We start from the raw sequence: 16,903 nt of genomic DNA, 5'->3' as shown, positions 1-16,903 counted from the left end.
TGCTCTCCTCCAGCTTTGGATCACCAATTATCTTCACCTTTACAAAGAAAAATGGGAAACAAATTGGGAAAATCAGAATAGGAGAGAACAATTAGTAGAGAAATAGCGTCCCTGGGCTGCAGGCAAATGAGAGAAAAGCTGACTTGATCAGGACAGTTCTATTTCTGTCCTCGCATGGTTTGTTTTAGAGCTGGCAAAAGGAGAGTGACTTTCTTCTTCTGAAATCTGGACATCAGCCCAGAAGAAGGAACCTCCCAAAGCCCCGGCAAGGCTTATGGTGTGTGTGCTGAGCTGCAGGGAAGGAGCTTTTTACACCCATCTCCATGCCACCTGAGCTGAGGAACCGGATCGGTGCTCTGCAACTGCAATGATGGGAGCTATCAGAGCTCAACATTTTTGACAAGAAGAGATTCACTTTTGCTGAGATTCACTTTTGTGTTTTTTATTAGTATTATGGCTGAAGTTTTAAACCAAACCCATTTAGAATCACTAGTTTGCTCTCTGGTGAAATCCCAGATTTCTCTGTGATCATTTCTGTTAGCAAAGCAAAGAAATATGGATGAAGTATTTCCAAAAATTCTTTGTTCTGACAAAGGCAGGGCTGCTGTGGGAAGGATTTGCATGAGAATTGGCAGGCACTTAGACTGGCACAGAATAATCTGAAGCCTAATCTTGATTTCAGGGACAGGATTGCACAATTCATGACCTCGTGGCATTGGACCATTGATCTCTTACTGTGTGAAAAACAGGGCACAGGTTGCCTCTTGAAGTGCACGAGTAAATGTAATCTTTGTAAATCTTTGTAAATCTTTGTAAATCTGAGATTCTTTGTTGCATTTGAACAACCACCTCTTGGAAACTCCCAGTATTTTGGGATGTGTGGCAGGGGTCAGACTGAAATGTAGGCTATAGCTGGGAAGTGGGACCTTTAGCTGAATTCCTTTGCATTCAGGGACTCATTCTGGAACAACTGTATATTTCTTCTAATGCTGCTTTCTTTATGGCTTTCATATGGTCATAGTTTATTCCTTCCATTGTGGTTCATCCTCTTCTGCAAAAGTGTTACTTGCCTGACTAATACATCTATTCTTCATGTACCTTCTGGAGCACTGAGCATCAGTTCATACCAAACTCAATGTAGCCTTATTTCCTTTCTAGGCTGTGAGATGCAACCAGGTGGCCAGTTGCAGGTCACAGTGATCTGCCAGCTGTGGCACACAGTGATCACACAGCAGGAAGAGACCACATTGCTCAGCTATGGATGAGTGAGATCCAAAACCCAGTTGCAGCAAAACATAGTAGAAGCCAAGGACATCAATGGCCAAGGCTGGCAATGAATTAACAAGAGCAATGGTCCTTCACTACTCTTTTTCCCTACCATGTTGTGATGTTTATGCCCTGTATCCATTTCAGAAGCTCTCCTAGGTAGAACGGGAAAGGAGAAGTTAATTAGCAGATTAGCAATCTGCTAATTAATTGCATCTTCACATAGTACTCCTTTGCTGTTGATCAAAAGTCCATCTCCGGTCCTCATGATTAAAGACCTCAAGAGACTGCCAAGCCTCTGCACAATATAGAAGAAAGAGAAGAAAAGCCAGGATCCAACAGGCAGATGGAGTAACCATTTACTAGCATTTCACACGAGCACATTTCTGTACTAACCACTAATTAAAACTGGAAGCACCCTGCTGAGGCAGCAAGTGTATTGTAACAGCTGGTCAGAACATTTCCCTCAGCATTTTTTTTCCCAGTGGAAAAAGGCTTCTTGATGAAACAGGAATGTTTATTGAAAGATTGTTTTCATTGAAAAAGTTTGACTTTTTTCCTCTTTTGTTTTCTTCTTTTTTTTTTTTTTTTTTTTTTGGAAAGGTGTGAAAATTTTTTTCTCTCTCTTTTCACAGAAAAGAAATTGAAGCATAAAGCAAATCAACAGCTCACAGCAAACACATTTCACTGTCCATTATGTGTACACATATATATATTTTTGTAATGAAAGCTTCCAAAAGTACAAAGAAATAGCAACATTCCTGAAGGTGCCAATTTATTTTACTGCAGAACAAATTGCTCTTCAACTAGTTCTGTGCCTTTTTCCCTAAAGCCAAAAAACACAACCCCACTAGCAAGCAAAAAGAAAGGAGGATCCAGAGTCCCATGTGTTAAAGTATTATCCTTAGACCCCAACAAGTGCTTCCCTAAGGTCTGGCTGTGTGATTCCTAAGAGTGAGATTATTCTTTGGCATCCTTCTTACTGGGTTTTCTCTTGGGAATCTATTTGCAAAGCTGTTGCCTTCAAGCACTTCAAGCACACAGAATTGCTGCTGAATGTCAAAAAAAAAAAAAAAAAAGAACCTCGCCAATATTAATATTGTTATTGACATTTTTGTGCAGGAAGGAGCCTGAGGATGCAAAGAGACTCAGCACAGGATTTGTGTAGACACCTGCAGTGCAGGAATATTTCCAGATCCTTCCAGATCATGGAGATCTAGCTAATTTTGTCAGTATAGGAGAGATATTAATTAGATTCATCTCACCTCCAGGCATTTAAAATCAAGCTGATCCATCACGACCATAACATACCTGCTTTTCTTCATTGGCTGGAAAGGGAAGGCACATTGTGTATTTGGACATCCAAACTGATAGGTGGGCTAAGTTGAATGGTCTGAATCTGTCCTTTAGTGTCCTACAGAGACCTAGACTTAGAATATTCACTTTCCTTTTCATGATGTCTCCCACCAGCTGCTGTTGCCTATCCTTGTTATCACTGTTTTGATTTTTACAAACCACTTCACCCTAAAAGGCTTCTTCATCTCAGCCCTGAAGACAGTAATGAGGGGGACAGGACTAAGAAAATGATTCTCCTGTGTTTTTTCCAAGCAATATTTGAACCAAACTTTTCACCAGTAGCTTTAACTTGTGCTTAGTTTGGATTCTGGAGGCTTGATTTGAAGCAGCTGTTGATGGGCAGGTTGCAATAGCCCAGTTCTACCGCTTCCAGGTTGCTCATCATCTGGTCTGACTTCTTTAATGTACCTGACAAACAGCAAAAATAAATAAATAAGTAAAATAAAATAAAATAAAATAAAATAAAATAAAATAAAATAAAATAAAATAAAACAAAAGGAAGAGCTTTCTAGCTTTCTGAGCCCAGAAGAGGGAGAGGAAAGATTCTCTCTCTCCCTTCCCCAGGGGGCAGCAAGCCAGGCAACTGTCCAACAGTCACAAATCATTATGGTCAAACAAACAGTGTCACATTCTCGCCCATTAAAGAAGAGTACACAAGCCCAGGCATTATTGAGACCCTGATTTAGGGCTCTGCTCAACAAGACAGGTCTGATGGCTCTATGCCTGCTGCTGCTCAGTGCCAGCAGGACCTTCTGCCACATCCCCATCTGCTCTTGCCATCATCAGGTAGGCAAGAGCACAGCAGCCTTTCAGAGGAGAACTGGTGAGTTGGAGCTACCGTAAGGCTAAGGAAGAGCGTCGCAGAACCCAAGAGGCTTAGATATGTGGAAACCATCGTTGTGCTTATATGTTCCCTCCCAGCACAAACCCAAATCTCATTTCTTTACATACCTCTGCGATGATGGTGGGGCCCACTATGCCATAGTTCAATCTGTTGGTAGGGCCAACTATGCCATAGTCCAATCTGTTGGTAGAAATCCTAAGCTTTTCTCCACGTAGACATAGATAGTATGGACCACGTAACATGGACCTTCTGAAGTGAAACCGCAGTCGGGGTGACAGCAAGACAATGCTTGGGGTAGCACAACCCCATACTCATGTGCTTGCTCTTTGTTCCATCATGTAGAAATAACCATAAGGACCACCATAAACATTTGCATCCTTTTGCATCCCTTTGCATCCCAACGTAAGCTCTCAAGAAATTGTTGAATCAGCTGATAATTTTTTTTTTTTGGAAATCAACTGTTACAGGATAATTCTTTAGATAGGCCAAGTATTGGGTGGCCTTTACAGTACAGGATTTGCGGACTGTCTTTGTTCTGTTCTTTCAGATATGTTTGAGACTAGGTAGAGGCCTATTCTTTAAACTCAGCTTGGATATACCCATCAAGTGCTGCTGATGTCCTGGCTTGTTAGATTGCTGCCAATGTAACGAGCTTTCGTTGATATTGTTTTTAATAACATATGGGGAGGCAACACTTCCAAAATAAGAACAAGATTGAGTGTTTGTGGGTTAGGGGGAAGAGTTATTCTTCCTTCATGCTAGAAGCTGTCTTGGTCTATAGGGTTTTTGCTCTAACCATGATCTCTTAATATAGTGCACACATACTTATCATTATCATTAGTTATCATTAGTGAAATCTGTTCTTGTTTGTGGTCCCTAGACATTGGGTACCGGACAGTACAAGAGGCAGGATGCTGACAACACATACCCTCTTTTAGTGACTTTTTCCCACCATCCACCAACTATCCAGATCCCTTCTCCCAGGACCTCCTGGAATCCTGAAGAAATCTATGCTCCTACAGTCACAGAGCAGTTTTCAGCGCTGTGTGTTCAAACCCTAGACATTTCTGGGGCACGTCAAGGTCAGGCTGCTGAGGCTTCTTTGCAGGAGATTTTCCTTGTTGTGCCTTTCTGCCTGATACCTTTGTTCCAAAGTATGATAGCAGGAGACATTGCTATGTGCCATGATAGAGATGTATTTAATCATCTAGGTAAAATTCTGGCACGTGTAGCTATGCATTGTAAAAATAAAACCCTTTTCCATTATAGCAGATGGTCTGTCTGGCCCATCTTAGGCAGAAGAGGAGGTATAGACCAAATAACTATCAGAGAGCCTTCAAAAAATATTAAAATAACTACTGAAATTACTGAAAAAATAAATAATTTTCCAAAGTCCAGTAGGGAATCACAGGCTTTACTCAACAGACTAATTACTCAGACTAATTTCATAATCCGCACTGTGCAGTTGGGAAAAACTGGGGGAGGTCACCCGGTACAAGAAGGAATGGAAACCACATCTCTGGTGGGCTAACATAGGATGTCTCTGAGCTGATGGGTCTCATGCACCCAGTGCAATCAACTCAGATGCTCTTGGCAGCAGCCAGGGAGGGGACAGCGGGTTGATAGACTGACATGCAGCAGGGTTGATTCCCCTGGGGATATAAAGCTGTCTGCATTGGCCGCAATAAGAGTCTCCTGACGTTTCTTGCGCGATCCGCAATTTCTCTCTCGGACAATGATGATGTATGAGTGCAGCGCATCTCAATGAAAGCTGGAAAGGCCTGAGAGTGCCTTTAATGTAATTACAGAGGGGAGCCAACTCCCTGTGTACTCAGTGTGGCTTTCCTGGCACTGGCTGGGGAATGCTGGCACGCCGGCACCTTTGGAGCTATTAACAGTGCCGCATGCTCTGGCACTGCAGAGAATACGGACACTGTCCTGCTCTGCCCGCCCGACGGAGCAGCTCACAGCCAACCTGGATATGCCCCCAGGCTCCTCTCTTCCCATTGCAGAGCAGAGTGGCAGGAATTCCACCCAATCGGACCCACCTTCTGTGTCTTTGTTGTGGGGTTGGGTGGTTCTAACAAGCCAGAGACTCAGATCTTCTCCAACACTAGTCCCCAACCTCATCCACTTCACTTTCTGCTCTGAAAACCATCTTGAATTGCTTGTATGTACCAAAGAAGCTTAGATTTGGTAGTGCTGAAGCAATGGAACTGCAGTCTGTCTTGGTGGGCTGTCCACCCCAAACACACTGTGAGAGCCACAGTATGTTGTATGGCCTCTCCTACCAGGAGCCTATACTTTGCAGAGGCCCTTCCCAAATCCATTTATTTACCAAAGCCTAGATTCACAGAGGTATTAGGACCCCATCTAAGTCCTATGTAGATTTTTGATTCCCCTGGAGATCTGGGTCCGCATATTCTTTCAAAAAAACCCCAAATAAAGAGTAAGCCCCTATGTCTTACTCCAACTCATCCATATCAAGGATGATTTCCAACAGAGACCAAATCAGACCAGTCTAGCTCTTTTATGACTTCCTGCTTATGGACCCTCCAGCTCCAATTTCAGCCCTAGAAAAGCAATATCTCTGAGACCCCCCGGCCAACTCTACAAGTTACACAGGAAAAGTCCATGGCTCTGAATTCACAACGATCTCTAACATTAAATGGCCACCATCATCTTTGTCATTCTTCTTACTGGGCCTTCTAGCCCTCTCCCAGGCACAGCTTGTGATTCATCAGACATCAAGGACCATTATCAAGAGGCAATTTGGACGCCACCATTTTTTTTTTTTTTTTTTTGAGAGAGAGAATGAGTTAAATAGCATGGATGTGGACTGTCCCATGCTAATAGTCTTTGGGTGCAGAGGACAGTCCCAGACACATTTGGTTCACCCAGGCAGGTCTATGGCATCTTGGCCAAGTGTGACTCTCTGCTACTTGGCTGAGAGAACACCTTCTGCTCCAGTCAATATTCATGACCAACATCCGTCCTGTGGTTGCAGAGATGTTCAGATACAGATGAGTAGCCAACAGCCAGTGAAGACAAGAAGGCACTTGTAGATTTTATTCAGGTGATATCTACTTCAGGAGGAGATCATTTGCACCCTGTAAATGTCTATTTCCCTATGCTGATCTCTACATTCAGGAGATATGAATCCTACTGAAGGGGTTTTGTGGTCACTGCATAGTCATAGAATCACAGAATCATATAATGGTTAAGGTTGGAAGGGACCTCTGGAGATCATCTAGTCCAAACCCCTGCTCCAGCAGGGACACCCAGTTCATGGGGTACCAGGTTTGTACCCCATGGACTAGAGGAAATGGCTTAGGACTAGAGGAAATGGCTTCAAACTGAAGCATCGGAAGTTCCACAGGAACTTAAGGAAGCATTTCTTCACTGTGAGGGTGACAAAGCACTGGAACAGGCTGCCCAGAGAGGTTGTGGAGTCTCCTTCTTTGGAGATCTTTAAAACCCGCTTGGATGCAGCCCTGTGCCACGTGCTCTAGGTGACCCTGCGTGAGCAGGGGCGTTGGACTCGATGACCTCTGAGGTCCCTTCCAACCTTCGGCATTCTATGATTCTATGATTCTACCCAGGGGGGCTTTGAAGACCTCCAGACATGGAGACTCCACAACCTCCCTGGGCAGCGTGTGCCAGGGCTCTGTCATCCTCACAGCAAAGAAGTTCTTCCTCACAGTTTGAGGGAACTTCCTGTGTTTCAACTTATACCCGTTGTACCTTCTCTCATTGGACACCACTGAGAAGAGTTTGGCCCCATCCTCCCTACATTCTCCCCTCAGGTATCTGATCAACACATATTGATCAGAACTTCTCTCAATCTTCTCCAGGCTAAACAGGCCCAGTTCACTTAGTCTTTCCTCATAACATAGATGCTCCAGCCCCTTAATCATCTTTATCCCTCTACACTGGACCCACTCTAGAAGTTCCACATCCCACATCTTATAACAGGGAGCCCAGTGGCTCTGTAGTACATAGCCACCTTGATCTAATACTGCCACAACAGCTATCCCCTCTGAGGGACTATTTGCCCAACAAAACCCATGTTGACATCTGCCCTTGCTGTCACCTATCCCTGTGTTGCCACCCATTACTCATACCCAGCCATGCTGACACTACCCCAGCTACTGGCCCTAATGCTCGGCACGTCCCACACGTGAATGCAGGGGTGCACATCAGTTATGGCCTCTGCACTGTGAGCTCTCTGAGCCACAGAGGTTTTTCTGCCTTGTGGCTCCTGGCACACACAGTGCAGAAGGGGAAATGGCACTCAGCCCACGCTTACCTGGCCCATATCCTTGGCACAGCGTACACAGGGCACTAATTCCTAGTCTCCGCAGCCCATGCGCGGTGGCATGACACCAGCAGATGTGTCCTGCTCAGAAAGGACCTCATTCAGCAACCTCTGACATTGCTAGGTCCCAAGCTCTAGTGTTGAGACTGAGGCCCATGAGGGTGACCATTTGTAACCAAAGCAACTCAGAAGCATCTACCAACCCCTTTTATGGGCACAGAAGATGGGAGGAATGAATTTAGCTTCAGGCTGGCTCCTCCTGCAGCCCAGACAGAAGAACTATGGCTTGGACCAAGTTGCCTGAGTGTTGTGTCTCTGCTACATCTGTGTGTGGCTTCTGGCTGGCGAGCTGCTGGGGCTGGATGTTGGACACATCTGGATATCTGGCACTGAGAGAGCAAAAATGCACACAAGGCTCTGGAAAAGAGCAGGTTAGCCTGACCTGGAGGCTTTAGTGTCCCAGGTCTCCAAGCTGCGGTTGGGGAGATATGCCAAGGCTTTGCTTGCCTTGCAGAAGCTGCGAGCTGCGTAGGGCCGTTGTGCAATCCTGAGCAGCCCTCAACTGCCTGCCTCTATGGGGAGAGGTGATGTGCTGGAAAGGGAAAAAAAAGAGAGAGAGAAAAAGAAAGAGAGAAAGAGAGAAAGAAAGAAATAGAGAAAGAGAAAAAGAGAGAAAGAGAGAGAGAAAGAAAGAGAGAGAAAAAGCAAAGATAAAAAAATCAATCATAATGTGGTCTGGGGCAGCTGCATTAGAAATTTAGTGGAAAGGCTGTTGATTTGCTGACATGGAGGCCACCAAGCATCAATCCCAATCCAGGCCTGCAGGAATCACTTCTTCTCTGTCCCCCTTGCAAGCAGATCTCTCCCTGACGTCAACAGGAGAAATCTGAATGCTTCTGTATCATATATCACATTACTGTTCTTTATAAGTGTCTGCTCTGAAAACTGTAGCTGTCTTTCCTCCGACTGCTCCCTATCCCGATGAGACATATATTGAAAAAAAAATCAGAAATAGTCAGGGTAGATGAAGCAATGATAGCTTTTGTGTGACAAAAAAAAGCATCTCTATCTATCTGGGTCTTCCCCTTCTCTTAAGGTGAGCAGCAGCCTCTACAAAATGTGAAATTTCCACTGTGAAAATATAGTTTTGTCTGTGAATTGAAATTTGAGATGGTAGAAGAAAAAGTAGCTCCAAATCTGGGGGTCTGGATCCTGTACAACACAAATGGAAAAGTATTTCCAGTTGAGTTTGGCTGAAACTTAGGGCTGGCAAAACCAAAACCCTAAATGGGGCATTTAACCCCACTCCCAGAATCTGAGGTCCTCTGCAGTCTGAAGCTGCTACAACAGTAATCCAGAATTTCAAGTTTTCCAGTGACTAAGCTAGAAATAAGAGCTGAACCTCCCAACCTGCAAGTTGGTGGCATGTTGCTCCCAGACAAACAACAGCTAGAATCCATATTTCTCAGGTCAAATGCAGCCCTGAGTTATCCCCATGAAAAGTGAGCTGCCTTGCACACTTTCTGTCTGGTTTTCTACTGCTTTGCTGAGAAAGGTGCTCAGAACTGGGGCATGTAGCTAGAGAGACACTGGAGTGGCATCCCAATAGCACTGTGGAGAGCCAGTAGCATTGTGGAGACCCAATAGGACTTTGGAGACCCAATAGCATTTTGGAGACCAAAAAGTATTGCAGAAACTCAACAGTATTGTGGGAAAACAATAGTTTTCTGGAGATACAATAGCATTATGGAGACCCTGTCATATTGTGGAAATCCAATAGTATCTTTTCCCGTGTTTGGGAATCCATAAAAGACAGAGGCAGCTGGTGTACCACTGCGTGGCCTCCACCTGAAAGTCAAGCTTGGCAGCCAGCAGCAGCTGGGCCTTGGAGTGTCTGCTCATGAGAAATCTGTTTGATGAATACATTCAGAAACGAGAGGGCTTTGAGTTGCCAGGGCTCTCTTTGAACCAGCACCTGACCCCTTGGATAAAATAGCTACATGGCTTAGATCTTGCATGCCAAAGAGGAAACTCCGATTGGCATCTGCCTTGGGATTCAGTGATTGTTGTCAGCAGGAGTGCCGTGAGCCGGGGCTGGCACCGCGGGCAGTGTGCTGGTGGTAGACTCCAATCCCATCCTGGTGCTTCACGTATATTCCTTCTAACCCTGCACACAGGTCAACAAAAAGAAAGCAGCTGGGGGTCATTGCTGACCAGTAGTAGAAAGCAGTGGGTCTAGTTTCTAGCTCCTTCTGGGACCTGCCCAAAGCCCCAGCATTTCCTGTGAAAGAGAAATTTATTGAGGAAATCAGAGATTTTTATCTTGATTTGTATTTTGGAGATGAATTCCATGGTGTTTTTTGGTTTCTTGGACATGCAGCATTGGGATCTCCTTCGATGGGTCTTGAGTTAAGTGGCTGGGCCATCATGGGAGAAGGGGGCCAGCAGTGACAGTGTTGGTCAGGTGGAGAGGAAGGCTTCATGTCCACATAATATTATGGGTTTTTTTTATAATGATTTGTCTGTAAAACTCATATCTCAAGTAGATGTAACTAGTGGATTTTGGTCTGGATCTGGCTTAGGTGTGAGGGAGGGTTTTGCAACTTCTAGCTTTAGAAGCTTTTTTTTGGCAGATCTACACACAGACTTTCCTCTGTCAGATAACAACTCTAGGGGACTCAGGCAACTGTTGAGATCTTGTCTGTTTTGCCTGGGTCAGGAAGGGATGCTGCAGCATGGTCTTCTTGATAAAACCCATGACAGCTTCTTGCTTATCTCAGAGGAAAGCAATAAAAGTTCTGATCATAACAAAAATACATCACTTTTCATGTCTGTAAAACAAGAAAAGGATGACATGTTGACATTTTTTGCCTCCTGATGCCATGGAGAGGCATGACTGCAAAAAAACAGCAAGAGGAATGTCAGGCAGAATGAAATAAATATAAAACAAAAAAATCAAGCAAGAGGTGGAGGAAGGGGGTAAATCGGAGACTGGCCCTTCACTTCGCCTCTTGCTTAACCCCAGCTCACAGCCTTGATGATGTTACTCAGATATAGCAGCTCTGCACACCGCTTTCCAGAGAAGACTTCTATCAAATACACATCCAATATCGTATTTATGAGGCATGAAATTCCGTAAGACCCCATAGAGCTGATTGGTATCATCGCACAGGAGGGAAACAGAGGGAGGGAGAAGGGCTGTCCCAGAATGTATCCCAGATCAGAAGGGTCTGGTTTACCATTCCACAAAAATGAGATCTTTCCATCAGAGCAGTCTACCCACCTAACTCCCACTGTGGCAATGCAGTCACTTAGGTGGAAGAAGGAATGAAGACCAAATTACTGGGAATGAGTGGTGGTATGTTCCCACTGCTATATTTTAAGCTGTGCTTTCACATTTTATGATGTTACAGTCAACTTTCGAGCTAGTCAACGCTCACAGGCAATATATGAAAACATTGTTTTTTTCTTCATTTGAGAGAAAATATACATACTCCGTGTGTGTGCACAGTTGGATTGAACATATGCCATTGTTCTGTATTTATTTGTATGAACTTCTATTTTGGCACATTCTCATTTTGAGCAATTAACCCCCCCAGAGGCCGATAAGTTGTTACTGCAGCAGGGGTCCTATTATCAAAGCCACCCGAACCAAAGCCACCAGAATGTGACTTGCTACTAGTACTGTTGAAAAAAGCAGGTGTTTCCTCCTAGGCTTTGCTTTTAATTGCTTTCTTAAATGTCTCCCAATTAGGCACTAGCAGGCATCTTTCATTCTTAGGCGGCGATAGCATCAACCCGAACTCAGACAAGCAACAGCAGTTAGCTGTGAAATGGAAAGGAACAAATTTCTTTGCTATTGGGAGAATTAAGTAAAGGCTGTTGGCATTCTTCTTCCAAACACACTCCCACAGGGCATATTGTGCTTTATAATCCCCAGTCCCCCTGCCGATGTTATGAGAAAAGAAAAAGTGCTCCTTTCCTAAAGATCTAATTTCATAGTTTAATATAGATATTTCTCCTTCACTTCTTATCACTAAGGGAGGATACCAAGGGAATAAATGTCAGAGCATGTTAAGACAGCTCTATTTGCATCCTTAGCCCAGCAGACTACAACCATCTCTCTTGTCTAGGGACATCTCCAAATGTTTGCACAGGAAGACTGAATTCCATCTCTCTTGCTTGGGGACGATATTCTTAGAAAGTCTTTAAAAAATCAGAACCTAAATCTTTGAGAAACAGGAGAGAAAAGCAAAAAAAGAAGCATTTTGACAGGTGCAATGGAATTGGCAGACAAAGAGAATGAAACCAGACTTTGTCATGAAGAACCAAGGAAATTCATCGCTGATTTCTCTATCCAAAGTGACATTATCTACTGCTTGTAACTCTTAACAGATTTTCCTTAGTGACTTTAGGATTACAGAGGGTCAAGGGGTCCAAAAAAACAGAAAGGTCATAGGAATGACTTTTTGGGCATCTAAATGTGTATTCAAATGATCCTTAGGATCATTCCTGCATGCAGGAATGCAGGCAATCATTTCGGAGAGATTGATGCTCTCCTACTGCATCAGGTCCTGAAAATATACCATAAATGCCAGTTCCCCTTGATAAATGAGATTTGCTAAATGTAAATCACAAGATCATTTAGTGAGAGAGTCATCTGCATGACAGAATGGCTAAAGAAGGCAATCTATACAACTCACCATGTCCAAGAGTTTTAACGTGATGAGAATAGCACGGGTGTTCTATTGCTGCCATGCTACCACCCCATCCAAACACATTGTTTAGCATTATGATCATAAACACAGAGGTCATCCATGCTGGCATCATCTATTTGCCTTGTTGGGACCAGCTAATTGCCTCTGGCTAATCAGCTAATCAGCTGAATTAAATCAGCTAATTGACTAGGTGCCATGAGCCAGTAAGTTGCACCTTGTCCAAGCAGGTTTCCTTCTCATTCTGTTTGTTCTGCTTGAAGGATGAGACTCTTCCCAAGCAAAGTAACAGTAAATAGGACTGGAAGGGCATCAAGGAGACTAGCTCAGCCTGAACCTTTCTCCAGGGAATGTCAGTTCCGTCAGACATACACATTTGCTATAGGAACAGATGTGTCTTCGGTTCATCAAGGTGATGACAAATTTTATGTGCCCAAGTAGCATGCACAAGGTGGTGCCCACTGATCAGTGGTGATGGTTTATGGCATGCACACGGCATGGCATGAGCAATGTGCTGAGTTCCCTTTCTTGGAGGAAACTTAAGAATTTGTGGCTTAGTCATGTCTTGGTTAGGTATTACACATCTTTAAACTCCCTCTGTTCTTAGGATGAAATACTCCCAATTCCGCTCAGCAGGTTTCTGCTCCCAAGCTTTCCCTTTCCCATTCTTATGTACTTTCTTATTACAGTAATCATGGGAGATCCATGCTGAGTCTTGGACTTGATCGTACAAGAATAGAGAGGATAGTTTTATGATCTAGAGAGGAAACATGCTCTTCTTCTCTTGGCAAAGTACCAAGGCATGGAGATAGAGGAAGACAAGCTCCTCAGAAGTGCATAGGCATGTCCTAGCCATGGGAGATCTGAGAATGAGTCTGGTGCAGTATTGTATGGAAAGGGTGAGGACTCGATGGATGCTCAGCCAAGAGCTCCTGAACCTAGACTCAGTAAATTTAATGTAAGGAGAACTTCCTTGTGTAACAGCAGCTCCCAAGTACCATATCCTCCCCACAGTCTCTGCCCTTCATAGGCCCAAGGCTCCCAAGATCTCCACCCAGTGTCTTATTGGGGAGGGCTTCTTTTCCTGGGACTGCTTGTGGAAAGGAGAACTGTGATGGTTCTGAGCACAGCATGACGCTGTTGGACTTTCTACAGCACAGTGTCCCTGTACCCAGTCAGGTGGAGCAGAGATCTCCTGCTGTTCTGGAGCAGGCAGTGGTTTGGGTGATGCGGTCAAGGGATTAAGACAAAAACAACAAATTCATTTGCCTTCTGGGAGACTGGGAAAACCAGGGAGTGGGCAGAACAATTTGTGCACTAACCTCTCTGAGCTCCTCTGCTCCTGTCCAGCATTCTGTTTCATCAGGATTCAACAAGCTTTCCTTTCCCACTCAAATCAACTCCCTTTCCCAAAAGAACTCTTCTTCAGCTGGACCTTGTTCTGTCTTTTCTCTCTCCTTCCCTTTCACCCTTCTCTCCCCCTTGAGCTTGTTGTCCCAGTCCTGCCTTTATAATCCCGGTATTTGAAAGGCCTAGGCCTACGGAATAGACCTTGCTAAGTTGCTTTCCGTCCTGTGAGTAGAGTGGAATGAGGGCTACATTTGAGCAATGCAGAAAACTCAGCACCCAGAACTCTCAAACCTGAAGTCCTGCTGTCCTTGCAAACCCACTGCATGTGAGATCTGGCAAGGGGAGAGTGAGATAGGTGCATGTGGGATAGAACCAGAGGTCCTGCCCTAGTCTTGGTCTTGCAAGGGGTTCAGAATGATGCTCAGCCCCACCTGAGACATTCACCTCCTTGCTGCTGCATCCCAACAGCTTCTCTTTTACATGCAATGAGCTGAACAGTTGCAGGTTGCCACAAGGACAAGGAGCCCAGTGCACCCACTCACACAAGCCGCAGTGAGACCCATCCAGGACCCCAGGGTGCCATGCCCTTATCCCACCTTCCCCCCACCAGCCTCCCTGCCACTGCTGCATCCTAAGCAGACCACAGCTCTGCTCCTATAGTTTTTGCCATTAGCTCCTGGCAGTGGATCTTTCCTCTGCTTCTTTCGCTACTGTATCTCTGGTGGGGCCAACTGGCACTCTGATTTTATTTATTTTTAAATCTTTCCAGCATTAACCTGACAGGAAATAGGTTGCAAACCACGTTTTTTATTATTGTTATTTTTCGTAATGTTGGAAATAAGGCCTATTCAGTTAAAAGTAAATCCCTCAGGGTAGAACAAATCTAACTCCCTGCTCCCCCCTCCAGTTAGCTCCTGTTTGCAACAAATAACCTCCAGTGGATTTTAAAAAGGTTTTTTTTTTTTTTTTTTTTTTGCTGTTTCTGCACAGAGATTGTGCCAAGACACTCATGACATGGGTAGGCAGAGGGGAGGAAGCACAGGGTAGCAATAAATAAAGAAAGGGAACTAAACTGCCTGGGCAGCAGGCAAAGTTTCTTTTGCCCTAATTAGACCCAGTTTATCTGTATTTACCCTGGTCTGTCTCTCCAGAAGGAAGATGCTGTCAATGAAATATGAAGTGTCAGATCCCAGTGGTCCACACACGAGTCCAGAGTAGCTTCCAGGGGCTGAGGGACCTGTTTGTCTTGAAGTGCTAAACTTCCAGAGTCAAGTGACTGGGTCACAGCTTCAACATTCCTCCCGAACCCAATATAGGGTTTTACCTGCCAGGAAACTAGAGCCCTAAGTGACTGCAAAAGCTGGTGCAAAACCCCAACAAATCACAGACATACCTCTATGTCTCCAGCTTTAACATCTTGCTCGACATGGACTACTGCTCAAGACTGATTCAGCTACAGTCTGGCATATCTTGTCTTGCTATAGGGCTGGCAGCATCCCCAGTAATAGAGAATGTACAGGGTACGTTTTGTCCAAGACACTACATACAAATCCCAGGTCCTTCCATACGTGCCAGGGTTCATTTAGACCTGAGCAAACCAGTGAGCTGCAGTGGCCTAAGCAAAGCCTTGCAGAAGTATGGGAAAAAGGAGACCAGAAAGCTAAGCCAAATTACAAAATAACCAAAGGAACTCATTTCCTCTCATCTACAGGAGGACAACTCTATTTATAAAAGATAGGTATCAGGATCTTAATTTTTGCACCTGTTGCCATGTGAATCCTGGTGTTCCCAACTATTTCCACACCAACACCTGCTCCATACTGCTAACACATTGTTAGGAGCTTCTTACCAACCATGTTTCGTCTCATTCCCGTCTTGAAGGCTGCACCGGCTCCTGTAAAAGGCAGCTGAAACCCTACTCTGAGGCTTTCATCAGGTGTTGGCACTGCTTGGCCTCACCACCCTATTACTATCAGTCCAACCTGATAGATCCTGATGGAACCTGATCAGTCCAACTCTGATCTCAGCAGAGACATCTGCTCATATGCAGCAACCACAACTCTGGCCTCAGATTAGGCCTAGGCAAAGCTGTTTAGGAAATGTAAAGTTCTCTGGGAAGGTTGTCTCTGTTTCTCTGAGCAAAGAATTCTTAACCCAAAGAGCTATCCTGACATTTACAGGTCTTAGGAGAGCAGCCTTCTCTGCCAATAATGCTGGAATTGCTCTCTAATTATAACTTTCATTGCACCCCATTCATGCCCTCAGCCCAATTACAATTTCTGTTGCAGAAAAGGATGTTTCCATGAGAACCAGGTCTCCTTAGAAATCTTAGAAACACTCTGTTGCACTCCGTAGAACTGGTTAACTGGTGATCTCAATACCCATCTCTAACCCACCAGCACCTGTGTATGCTTCTTGCAAAAGCAAAGCACTATTAAAACCTTTCCAGAGGAAGTACTGACAGAAAATCTGCTAAACCAGCAAGGTTTTGCACAATTTGGTTCCCACGTCTTTCCTACCTGGTTCCTTGATACCACCTGATTCACCCAGCCCTGGGATCTGTCTCCTTCTTTCCTCCAGATCACTATCACTAGTGCTTTAATTTTCATACTTACCTTCTCCTCACAGCCACCACTGCTGCCTGCAGCCCTTCACTGCTTGAGACCAGCAATTACCCAGTCTACTGCCTTCCAAGATGGTGATCACCAGCACTCCCTTGTATTGGGCCTGCTGAGCAGCTCTGATGTTCTCAGCCCCGACCAAGGAATCTGTTTGCTTTTAGCTCTTTTCTGAGCTGCTGCCAGGGAAGTTTCACAAAAAGGATAGTGTTATTTCTGAAAATGAGTCCCATAAACAAGGATGAATATGACCTCCCCGTTGAGATTTGGGGTTTACTTTAGTGGCTGGGAGATCAGCCAATGAAATGGAAATACCAGAAAACATTATCATAATTACCCCATGGCCTCCTCTAGGGGCAAGGAGAAGGAGAAAAAAAAAAAAAAAAAAGAAAGAAAGAAAGAAAGAAAGAAAGAAAGAAAGAAAGAAAGAAAGAAA

The 16,903-nt window shown here is 44.5% G+C and overlaps 1 protein-coding gene across 1 annotated transcript in view; it reads left to right on the top strand.

Annotated features, from left to right (window-relative positions):
- PTH1R (parathyroid hormone 1 receptor) overlaps nucleotides 1-16,903 on the top strand; it is a 103,254-nt gene that overhangs the window by 32,710 nt on the left and 53,641 nt on the right. The gene's annotated exons all lie outside the window — the stretch shown is intronic.

This window comes from Nothoprocta perdicaria, unplaced genomic scaffold, assembly GCF_003342845.1.
Source record: "Nothoprocta perdicaria isolate Ctin4 unplaced genomic scaffold, notPer1 scaffold_237, whole genome shotgun sequence".
Taxonomy (NCBI): Eukaryota; Metazoa; Chordata; class Aves; order Tinamiformes; family Tinamidae; genus Nothoprocta; species Nothoprocta perdicaria.
Note: the sequence above shows the minus strand (reverse complement) of the source record. Positions and strands in the feature narration are given on the sequence as shown.